We start from the raw sequence: 12,928 nt of genomic DNA on the forward strand, positions 1-12,928 counted from the left end.
ACAAATACTGTCGCTAAAAATAATAAAATTCTCTTCATTGTAGGCTTTTCGACTTCCCACAGCGGGGCTGTAATCCAAGAGTATTTCATATTTTTACATGAAATTTGGAGATTAGCTATAATTGAAGTTACTAATTTCGAAAATATACTAAATAATTTAAAATGGGGGATATTTTTTTTATGTTGATTTTTGCTAAAATTGAAAAATTGGGGGTTTTTGAGATCACTGATGTAAGTTGGGACACTCTGTATATCTCTTTTCAATATTTTACAAACGAAATATGAAGAAACTTAAAACACATCTCAAAAACAATTCTAAAATTTTTCAGTTCGTAAAACAATTATTGTTAGAAATTTTTGATTCATCCTAAAGAATAATAATTCTAAAAACTCAATTTTAAAGTAAATAAGCGCGTAGAAAGTAATTATATACAGGGCAAGTCACGAGAAGATTACTTCTGAAAATGATTTTTTCGCAACCCAAAATACTAATTTCTTGAGTCACTTGATACAACCCGAATCAGAAATGAAATGCTGAATCCACGATTGCTTAGGCTTTGACAGTCTCACTTTGACAATTACGGAAAAGGAGGTTACGTGAGTGTCCATAGACAACCCAGTTCAGTTTCGATGTGGATATCTTTACGATAAAGGTTCGTAGCAGTCATAGACAGCATTTTTGGCATTCTTCGGAGATGAGAATCATGTCAGTTTTCTCATCATTTGAATAAGACTTTGTGACGGGTTTCTCAACTCAATCTAACATACCATGCGTGTTAAGGAGAAAAATTATTGGTCGAGCACTTACAGCTTCGGTGTAGGACAGATTAATAAAGGTACTTCGAACTAATGGGGCTCTAAAGGAGCGGAATTAAGAATAAAGACGAAATTAAAATAAATAATGTCAAAGTGACATTGACCACACCAAATGACCCCAAAGCAATCGTGGATTCAGCATTTTATTTCTAATTCTGGCAGTATCGAGTAGTTCAGGGTATTAGTATTTTGGGTTGCGGAAATATAATTTTCAGAAGTAATCGTCTCGTGACTAGCGTTGCATTATTATAGGATTAACATTACTAAAGTTATGAAACGTTTAATAGAAAAAAAGACATTTTTGGCTCGTGGCAAAAGTAAAATTTTCTAAATATTTTGTTTTCTAAAATTTTGAAATTTAACCCACTTATTAGATGTACAAAAAGGAATAATAGGCCTGAATTACATGAATCTTGAAGCCATGAAAGTTATGACAGTTAATACGAAATCTTGAAAATTTTTGGTTCATCCTAAAGATTAAAAATTCTAAAAATTTTATTTATAGTTCTAAAATTTTAAAATTTTCTACAGTTAATAAGTGTATACAAATCAATAATATCGCCAAGTTTCAGTATTATACCATAAAAATTACCAAAGTTATAAAAAGTTTAATAGAAAAAAGACTTTTTTATTATACCTGCATCATAATTCTAAATTAAAACACGCAAAAGCGTGCAAAAAGGGCTCTTTAAAACACTAAAGCTTTAAAGTCGTCTAGGTAACAAGAAATAGTGAAATGTCAGGACCAATTTTTATTTATAATATAAACATGAAAATTACAATTACTATCGTTTGAAATTTCAAAGACCGCCGCTTTTAGCTGGTTACTGTTGTTTGTTGCTTCTAATTCATAACTAGTAGAAGCTTTTTCATTTTCATTCTTCTGTTGGACGTCCATAGCTCTTGATGAAATTGATTTAGCAACCGATGTGTTCAGAACACCAGCAATGCGTTTGGAAACAACTATTTTGTTTAAAGTGGATTCTTCAATATAGCTACTAGCCACACTCGAAGATTTCCATCCCACCTGACGTTTCAACTCATCGATGCCACCACCACTGTTTGCCATAATTGTATGAAGTTCGTCGCAAAGGATGACCAGTATACTTTTCAGCGTCGGATAGAATTAATCGCAGTTCTGCATGTTCTGCTAGCCTTTTAATATCTTCACTCATTTCCTGAACAGATTTTTACAAACGTGAAAAATATATATACAGGGTCCGGCAACACTTGTGTCCACCCCCAAAATCGTCTTTAATTTTAACGAGAATTTGCGTACGCTCATAGTTGACAAAGCTCTAGAAGGTGACGCAAAAATTTATTTTTTATCACGGTTTGGTTGGCGTCGCGACGCCTGAGAAGTATAATTTTTAGCAATTTTTGAGTTTTTGCGGAAATATTCGCGAATTCAATTTTTTTTCAACATAACTGTGATACAAACATCTGAGTTTTTATTTTAAATCTAATGCAAATTGTGTTTAAAATTTGCGAAAAAAACGCTGTTTTATCAAGTTAGTTTTCAAAATTATGACAGCGCACCGGCAAACTACGTTTACACCAAAATTTCACAAGTTACTTCATTCACTCTTATAAAAGTTAATTTTGATTAACACGGGCATGTTGCACTTTATGGACAATCATTAATTAACATTGATAAAGCAACAATTTCATCAAGTAAGACTTTTGTTACAATCTAAAGCGAGCCAAAGGATAGATGTCATTTGTGACACAAGATGTTGACAGTGTAAACGTAGTTCCCAATTTTGACGTAATGAAATTGGAAACTAACTTGATAAAACAACATTTTTTTCTCAAATTTTGAAGACAATTTGCATACAATTTAAAATAACAACTGAGATATTTTTAACACATTTATATTGAAAAAAAATTAAATTAGGGGTTGATATCACAAAACCTCACAATTACCTAAAAATTAGATTTTTAAGGCGTCGCGACGCCAAAACTATGAGTGATAAAAAACAAATTTTTGCGTTAGCTTCTAGAGCTTTGTCAACTGTGAGCGTATGCAAATTTTAAAAATTTTCTCGTTAAAATTAAAGACGATTTTGGGGGTGGACACAAGTGTTGCCGGACCCTGTATATATCGGGCGGAATGAGAATGTGCGGGTAGCTTTTGCTACCCTTATATTCTAATCGGAAGGCCTGAGAGAGAACAGAGGGTTCTTTCTCAGTATTTCAAAACTTCACCTAGTGGAATTTGACTAGTTCGCAGAGGAAGCCGATTCCCAGCAGGCGGGTTTTGTTTTTCGCGACGCGGACGCGGTGAAAAAACAAGGTCTGCGGGTTACCATGCAAAGCAGGGGAGAGACTTCTGTGGGAGGCGGTGCTCAGAGAAGCTGAGGACTGACTTTCACAGTGTCTTGGCGTGCATTAAAACTAACATGCAAGAAAATTTGCGCAAAGCGCAAGACAAAAAGGAACGCTCTCACCAAATTAGGGGGCTCGTCGGAAGGTGCGGTGGTGTGGATTTCTTCTCCCATCACCTTCTAAGCAGCGCCATCTTGGGCCGCTTGCATCTGGAGGGACCTTCGTCATCGTAGTCGATGGCGAGTCGGACGAGTGGGTTGGGGTGATCTTCAGCTTTCCTGAAGAACCGGACCGCAATGTCGTAGAGAAACTCCCCCATGAGGCGGAGAAACGTGAAAAAATGTGCTTAACAACGTAAACAAGCAATTGCTTGCTAACCGTCTCTACGAAAACGATTCGCAAACAACCTTCGATAATTTTATTGGGTAAATTCACAATTTTTCAATGCTCCTTAAGGATTGTAAATGGATAGGTATAATAAAAAATAGCGTATAACACTCGTTTATAAGCGCCTTTAAAACACTTACGACGTTAAAAGCACTCCGCTGACGCGTCGTGCTCTTAAACTCGTCGTGCGTGTTTTAAAGGCTTGCTTATAAACTTGTATTATAATATACTATTTTGGCTCGTGCCAAAAATTAAAATTCCTAAATATTTTCTTTCCTTTTTTAAAATTTCTAATTCTAGAGTTTTGAGATTGAATACAGTTACATTGTTATAGTAACACAAGTAATTAAATTATGATAGTTAATACGAAATGTTGGCAATTTTTGATTCATTCAAAGATTAAAAATTCTAAGAATTCTATTTCTAACTCTAAAATTTTCAAATTTTGTGCAGTTAATGAATACAAAAAGCACTAATATCTTTAAGTTTCATTGTTATAACATTAAAATTTCCAAATTTATAAAGTTTATTAAGAAAAGTAAAACATTTTTGGCTAATTCCTAAAAATTCTATTTCTAATTGTAGTATTGAAATTTAGTATAGTTAATAAATATACTGAAGAGAAGAAAAAGACCTTAATTATATTGTTATCGTATTACAATTATTAAAGTTATGACAGTTAACACAAAATGTTGACAATTTATATAAAACTTCAGTTTATCTTTCCCGGTTTTAATTATTAAATTAACAAATGATAATAACAATATGCATGTGAAAATAGTAATATACTTTTACAAAAAAGATCCAATATGTGTATTCTGTTGAAATCGATTCATTCTGTTGAGCGAAAAATATATTTTTTTCAAAGATGACTCATCATGACTCAAAGAGTCATCTTTAAGCGATTGCCTAATGAAGACGACTTGTTGTATCTTGTTGCTAGTTCACCACAATGTGTAGAAATGAGTTCCCTACAAAACTTGATAAAAAAAAACACAAAAAAAAAATCGCCTTTTGGTGAGGAATTTTCGGTTCCAGGCCACTGTGCGCCGCCACCGTAGAGATGTCGGATACCAATAGACGGTCGTAATCTGACTGCCGGATGTCCGGAGGCATAGTACGCCCAATTAATTATACATACTAACACTAGGATGTAGCAGAGGATACCAATCCCATTACGTCGGTATTCATGATTGATATTATACACGTGTATATGGGCTAAGTACACATACAATTGATGCGTTTGACCTATTCAGTTTTGACAGTAATTTCGTGACACCCAGAAAATGCATTTCACTACCGCTTTCCGAGCAGACACAATCGGAAAGTTCAAGCCGTAAACTTGGCTGGAAACGAAGCAGGGTTGCAGTTGAAATTTGCTCGTTCCAACGCTTTCATTGCACCTTTTTTTCTTTTGTAGGCAACACTCTAAATTAAAGCTGGAAAAGTCCACGGACTTGCTGCACGGCGAACATTTTTAATACGAAACGACTCGAATTATCGAAAGAAGTTTGCTTTGCGAGCGATCTGAATATTACGAAAATTGATTCGGTTTCATTAAAATGATCAAACAGACTCGAATCCACTCCTGCCACATTTCAAATTTCTACCCTTAATCAACCACCGCACTAACGTAGAATTAGATCCTAGACTAAAGAAAGTTAGTTAAAGCTAAGCAGATTACGACTACATCGTAAAACAGACTAATTTCCATGCATCTTCCTCATATAATATGTCGCGACGAACGACCATGTAATTCAAAAAGATATAATTAGCGTAATGAACTAAGCCGCTAACGAAATTTTACTCTCACAGGCTTTAATTTAACTACCAAGACGAAAAAAAAATTAGTTTCTGGCGCCGAAATATTTGACGGAAAAAACAGTTTAGTAGTTTTGCACGGATGGAACAAATTCATTTCTCTCAGTACGGAAATGAAATAGCGCCATAACTTTTATGATTGCTGAAATAGAAAATTGGATTGCAATTGAAACAACAACTTTAAAACTGATGTTAAAAATTCGGAATTGCCCTTTTTTACACACACGACAAAATGCGTTTTTTGAATTTTGTTTGGAGGTAATGACTATCGTAAATTTTATCTGTTTTTTAATGGAATAAAGCCATCCGAAACAATAGCGGAAATTTGGGTTTTTGTTGTTGTTACACTAATTGGCACTATTGAAAATGCATAGGATATCGAAAAAAAGCGAGGGGATCAATCAGGCTGAACTGAACTAGTCAACAAGGGTTTGTGAAGTAAAATAGCGGCCTGATTCGGGATATCCGGAGCCAGTTTTGCTCCATGGAAAAGCAAAATAATTCATTATTATTTTCAGTTGTACCTATTCATGTTTAATTTTGTACAATTATTAAAGAATTCCGCGTTAATTAACAAACCCCGATACTGAGATTTATTTACCTTGAAACAAATTTTACATTTTACGTTTCTTCACTTCAAAATTTTCTAAATTTGTATACTATAGAAAAATTTACAATTTGACATTAAAATTCAAAACTCCAACATAACAAATTTCACGAATTTCAAATTATAGTTCTAAAAATAGTTAAAATTGTATAAAAGCATGCAAAAACTCCGGAAACTCAAAAGAGCAACCTCAAATTTACAGTTCTAAAAGTAACTAAATGCCAAATTAAAACCTGTTGCTAATTTAAAAATAAACTTTAATCTCTAAATTCAAAAATTTGGAGTTGCCAGAACTATAATTGTCAAATTATACCACAAGGTCCTGTTGATTCCTTGGTCAACTAAAATCCCGGAAAATCTCAAACAACTTTGAAGAATCCTGAGAATTCCAGAATGCAAACAAATGAAATCCCAAACATTGTTGGATGATCCTGCATAATTTTAGGGAACATTAAACAGACCGGGAACATGTTAATAGTCCTGTAAGTAGTCCTAAAGGCTCCTAGAAAATTCCGGAGCATCGTGCAAATTCCTGAAACATTGTAGATAAATTTGAAAAAAATCTTTGAATTCTAGAGAACTCGACAATTCGACATTTGAAAATCTAAAAAAAACCTCTGCAGAATCCTAGAAGCTCCTGGATAATGCTGGAAGTCGGTCAAGAATATTCAAAAATTCTAGAAAATCTCACAGGGCCTGAGCCGGTCTTAGGGAAAAAAAAAAGAAACCTGGTAAATCTTAGAGAGTCCTGTCCTGTCTGGTCTTGATAATCTCAAAAAAATTTCAATTTTTCAAAAAATTCCAATTCTTCAGATTTTCTTTTTCTCAAAATGTAATCTCAAATGTCTAGTTTAGTGTCGTCCCATTTCTTCGAATTAGTCTCAAACGTATCCACACATGGTCAGAAGATCCTGCATAATTCTAAGGAACATTAGAGAATCCGGGAGCATGTTAACAGTCCTGTAAAAAGTCCTAAAGACTTTATGAAAATTCTGTAGTATTCTGAAAAATTTTGCAGGACTTCGAAATTTTTCAAATAAAGAGAATTTTCGAGAACTTCACAACCTACACAGTGTGTCCCCGGATTGAGTTCACAAGAGGAAAAAAAAAAACGTTATTTTTCACTTTACATAAAAATGACAAAGGAATAATATTTTTTGCTTAATTTAAAATAAATAAATCTTTAATTAAAACTTTAATATTTTTAAGCTGTGTTCTTAAAATCGAAAAAAACAAAAAATAACGAAGAACTTTTTTATTTTTAATTTTGCAAAAAATGTCAAAGAAATGAAATTTGTTCTTTAACTCAAACCAATTTCCACTATTTGATTGACCCATTACCTACCTGTTTTAGCACATAGTTCAATTCTAACTCGTAATTCTTGAAGATGGTGTCGAATTTTCTCAATTATTGTTAAGGATGCAATTGCATTTCTTTTGCAATTTTTTAATACTTACACTATTAGGTAAATTTTCTTTCAATTTTTAACGCACTATTTGATATTGTGAATCCACAGCCTGCTATTATTTAAATACGATTACAAAATTTAATAAATAAAAATAATGAAAAAATTAATTTTAAGAGTACAAACTAATAATTTTGAAATTTTAATTGCAGATTTGTCTGTTTTGAAATAAGTAAAAAATGTTATTTCTCTGTAATTTTTTTGTAAAATAAAAAATAAACTTTTTCCCTCTTGTGAACTCAATCCGGGGACATACTGTAGAATCCTAAAAAATTTGAAATAATTAAAAAAAAATGTAGGAATATTAGGATTTTTTTAGGTTTTCTTTAAGCTCCTTTGGAATTCACTAAACTAATGTTGAATTATTCTAGAAGTGTTCGCTAGTATTTTATTAAAAATGTCCTGAATTTCTTAATAATTTTTTATTCATTTAATATTTATTTGCCAGAATCCTCCTGGATTTAATCCTTTAATTCTCTAAAATTTTTAGAATTTTTAACACTCTCGGATTTTCCATGATCTTCATTTCCATTAGACACTTATAAAATTAAGCTCAGTTTGTTTCATTGTTCAGTGGCTTCAATGTGATCAGTGCGTTATTTAAATATGTAATTTAAAATAAGTAAATATATAAATAATAATATATAACAGCATCTAATATAATAAAAATATTAGAAATTACATACTCACAGAAAATTGTTTAATAAATACATCTATTTTCAATCGTTTATATCGTTTTAATCTCATATCAAAAATGCACTAAACTGGAATTGATAGAATCTCTAGATTTTTTGGATTCATAAATTTTTGTTTTTTGAAAATCATTTTACGTTTCTCCAATTTTTGTTTGTCTCTGAAACTTCTAAATTTGTCTTTACTTACTTGAATTGTCTTATAAAATAGCAAATGGATAAATTATTGCTTATTTATATCTATCAAAAGTGAAAACAGAATGAGTTTTTACGCCAAAAATTAATTACAATATTTTTAAAACTCCGCGGCCATAATTTTAATTAAAAGTCAAAAGTGGCTGAAATAAAATTTCCTGAACACAACTACAACTGCAAAATTTATAATTCCATGTCTTCTAGCAAATTCATTGCCCTACTTGTAGTAAACATAGTACGCCATACGTTTCTGGAATAGTACGATTATTTATTCATAAATTTAGAAATTTAAACTGACGATGCTCGACAATGTGAGTTCTTTGTTCTTCCATTTTTAAATCTATACTTTCTGTTCAATGAAACGATATCTTTATAATTCCCGTCAATTTAATTAAAGCAGCGGTCAAGTTGCGTTTTCTAAACGTGCCCTACTTCCGGTGGAAATAGAGTTACAAACTCGAATCTTAATCGCTACGGTGAGATGATTATGCGAACGCACGTGCAATCTTGTAAAAGTACACGTGTGCAAACGATTTATGATTAAAGTTTGTTGTATCAGCGGTTAGATTAAACCGTAAAACGCCTCGTTTCCTCGTTGTTTTGTTATTTCACTTAAGAATTTCTAATTTCTTTACCTGTCTCCATTTCGTTCCAGTTTTGTTGATTTATGATGGTATTGTTTTAGCATCAATTTTGTGTATTTCACTCTGATATTGGTCCGGCCAAAACAGCGTCCACTGTTTTAAGTTTGAGTTGTATGTATTTCATGTTTAACCATTCTATTTGCAATATGACAGAACATCATACATCCAATGATAAATGTTCTCCAACACGGACGCTCGCCCGATTTATATTTGCAAATTTTAACAAAACGCGAGCAGCGGTTAGACCAATCTCCATTGCTATTGCTGCTACCATGTTTTGTTCAATATTTATTTTACTTGTGTTTTATTACGGAAATGCATTTGTTTGCATTTTAGCACGCCAAATTCGGGCTGGGATTTATAGATTTGCAGACAGTTTGCTGCTGAAGCCACTTTTACCTGATGAGATTCTGTCCACAGAAAAACACAAAACACGATTTTACACAGAAGTAGAACATATAGAATAGACACGACAGGTTTTAAAATCGTGGATATTTACACTATTTTCCATTTTAAGAACTCGAAATTTTTTAATCATTATTATCAATATTTTCCACAGTTTTACAACCAAACCAAAAGCAGATCAATTCAGAGTTTTTAAAATGGAAAATGTGTCAAATACTAACATTTTGAAAGATACTCAACAAACTTATTATACATAATAAAAATTAATTTTATTTTAGAATATAGATTTGGGAAGACGCGTTGATCACGTTTAAGCCACTTTTTGCATAAACTATTTTATTTGTCTAAAAATAGTTTAACTTTTTATAACTTTTTTTAAAAGAAAATTAAGAAAAATTCTACACTTTCATAATTACCAAACACAATAAAAAAATGCACAAAAATAAAAAGAATTAACAGACTATTTGGAGAAAATACAGAGAAAATCTATGAGCTTAAAAACCTAAAATTAATTTTAATAGAAATGGAGACAAAAAATTGTCTGAGAAAAACCAAAAGAGGAATTATAAACAAGACAAAGAGAATCTAGAAAGTTCAGAGTTTTAAAAAAATGTAAAGAAAATTTAAGAACTATGTAGAGAATTAGACAGAATTTAATTTATCTCCAATAAAAAAAATGAGAATGTAGAAGCACAATGAAAAATTTAAGTAGAATCGATGGAGAATCTAAACAGGATATAAAAAGAAAATTCAGTCCAGAAAACTAAAACAGAATCGAGAATTTTAAGACGAAAATCTTAATAAAGGGAAACAACAGAAATAAATCTAAAATTAATTTAATTAGAGGTGAAGATACTAAGAACAATCTAATTAAAAGAGGAATTATAAACACTCCAAAGAAAATCTAAAAAGAATCTAAAGAAAACATAAAAAAAATCTGGAGTGGACACAAAGAAAATCTACAAAATGTAAAAGCCCAAGAAAAGTCTAAATAAAATGTATAGAAAATATGCAGGATTTAGAAAATTCAAAGGTAATGGATAGAGAATTTCAGAATTAAATCTAAAAAGAGAATGTGAAGAAAACGTAGAAAATTCAAAGAATGCACAAATTGGATTCACATTTCAGACTCTTATTCCATTAACAGAACTATAATAAAAATGTTATAATTTTCATCATAATAAAAACCATGAGTTCATTACTTCTACCCTAACTTTAATAACTTCAGATTATGCTAAGTCCGTAATTTCTTAAACATAAAACGATTTCTTCCTTAGTTAAACCCCTCATAACTATTATAATAAACTTGGTAATAATCTTGAAGTGCGTTAACGACTTGCAAACTTATTACAACACGTAAAAGCAACCAAGAATAAGTTAATTTTGTGGAAAATCAAACCAAGAGTTTCCACCGAAACCCCCAATCAATCTTTATTAATTATATGAAAAAACTCCGCTCGAAACATAACACGAAAATTGTTTTCCTGCGGTCCAGTTTAAAATACATGGCGGGTATAGTTTATTTACACATTTTTTCATAAATTAAACGGGAAAAATGGCAAGTCGTAAATCAAACCAATTTTCTTTTGGACACGGAGCTCCATCTAACGTTTAATTCCGTGGTTGCGCTCTAAGTAAAGCTGTTTTTCCACAGAACACTGTACTAATCACTAGCGAGTCTTGTCAAGATAAGTAGGATCTCTACTTTATTTGTCGGTCATCAATGTAATCAATAAGATCAATAACTTCTAGGTCAACGTGTCATTTATTTTAAGTTCAATACTTCGAGTCCATTGTATGGAAATACGCAACGTTGTTTTGGGTCAGAATATCTCTAAATCCTATTTTTAGCTGTAATCTCGTGGTCAGTTTTCCACTACAATTACCACACCTCCTTATTGCAAATATTCCCAAATCTCGGACTTTGGTTTATTGCTTTTTGCAATTAATAAATATTTACAACTCGTTTAAAAACAATCTAATAAAATGTCAGTTTCGAACAAAATTCCTGTCATCAGTTTGATAAGTTAAAACGAAGCGAACAAAGATCATAAATGAATCACCTCTCTAATCCAACTCCCGTAATTGTGATTGGTTACGAAATTAAATTACTCGAGATAAAGTTTGAAATTCCATAAAAAATAGCTTTGTTCAATTGAACTTTTATCGAGTGGAGGTTTCAAAAGTGCACTCGGAAAATTAGGAGATCGGGGTCAAATATTTCAGAAATTTAATAAACATAATATTATTCAAATAAAACTTCTGTGTTTACTATTTTTTTTTGTTATTTACGTCACCGGTTCAAGTCCACTCGAATTAACAATCATCACCGTAATGTGGAAATAATTAGAGGAAGAAAATTAAGATTTTTTAATTCTTTTCCAGCTGACATCAGAAAAGTTCTAATCACTTTAGTCAGAGATGAGATAAACTCAGCGAAAGGTTAAACAAAATTATTCAATCGCTCGTTCGCCAAGTTTCTTAATTATTAAATTGAATGATGGGCAACTTCGTTTAAAAGAATTTATCGAGTTGTGGAAATTAAATTACACGTGTTCGAAAATTAATTCACAGACCACAAGTATTTTAGCAGTTTAAATAATTTTAGTAAATTCGGTTCAAACCTCGTCATTTGTAATGGAAAAATTGTTCAGACTACTTACAACAGGCTTGTCGCAGTTTTAAAAGAACAAGGTTCGTGACGTGGGTAGACACTCATTTACTTTTCATTAATTAGCAATGAATAATTTGTCTTGAAATGACAAGGATCGATACTAATTTTTATTACATAATAATTATAATTAGAATTTTCAAGTAACTTTATACTGATACTGATAAGGTTAATTAATTGTGATAAGAAGTTGTCTGTGCCACGTGCACTATTAATCCAATAAACGTATAGGTACCAATATCATTAAATTTTATTGAGCCCTGAATTAATTTAATTATTTTTTTATTCATTCTTTTTTCAAGAAGTAAAGACGATTTGGTGTAGGACATAGATCACGGTTGACCGGTTTATGCCAACAACATGAAATTAAATTCACGTTTCATGTAAATGTCTCAGTTTTTATTTTTTCGCTCATTAAGAGTACGATACTTATTTAATTACTCTTATGTTTAATAAACATTTTGCAGTTAAAATATTTTTTTTAATTTCCACGTTTTCAGTCTAAAGTTTTCAATTGGAAAATTCACTCAAATTTATGTCTTTTGTCTGGCAAATTCACAACGAAGTTCTGATTTTTTACTTTATTTGAAACTTCGTAATTCAAGTCTTCTGCAAATTTTTGATAATCTGTAAACTTTAAGCCTTCCAAAATTTCCACGATGGTTTTTGCTACAAATTTATTCATTTTATCAAGTGGTAGGGCTTTGTTCGTGTTTAAAATTTGTTATATAAACTGTATTTTCCCTGTATTTTCTGTATTTTTCTTTTATTTTATTTTTCTTGTATTGTACTGTATTTTCGCATTTTTATAGGCGCCATTTGAATGCAGCTTTATGATTGGACATTTTGCAGTTTGTTTTACACATTCCTCATTTTTAACATTTCTGCAAACTTACA

The sequence above is a fragment of the Gnatocerus cornutus genome, chromosome 8 (genome assembly GCF_029298725.1).
Source record: "Gnatocerus cornutus isolate USDA-ARS CGAHR chromosome 8, icGnaCorn1.1, whole genome shotgun sequence".
Classification (NCBI taxonomy): Eukaryota; Metazoa; Arthropoda; class Insecta; order Coleoptera; family Tenebrionidae; genus Gnatocerus; species Gnatocerus cornutus.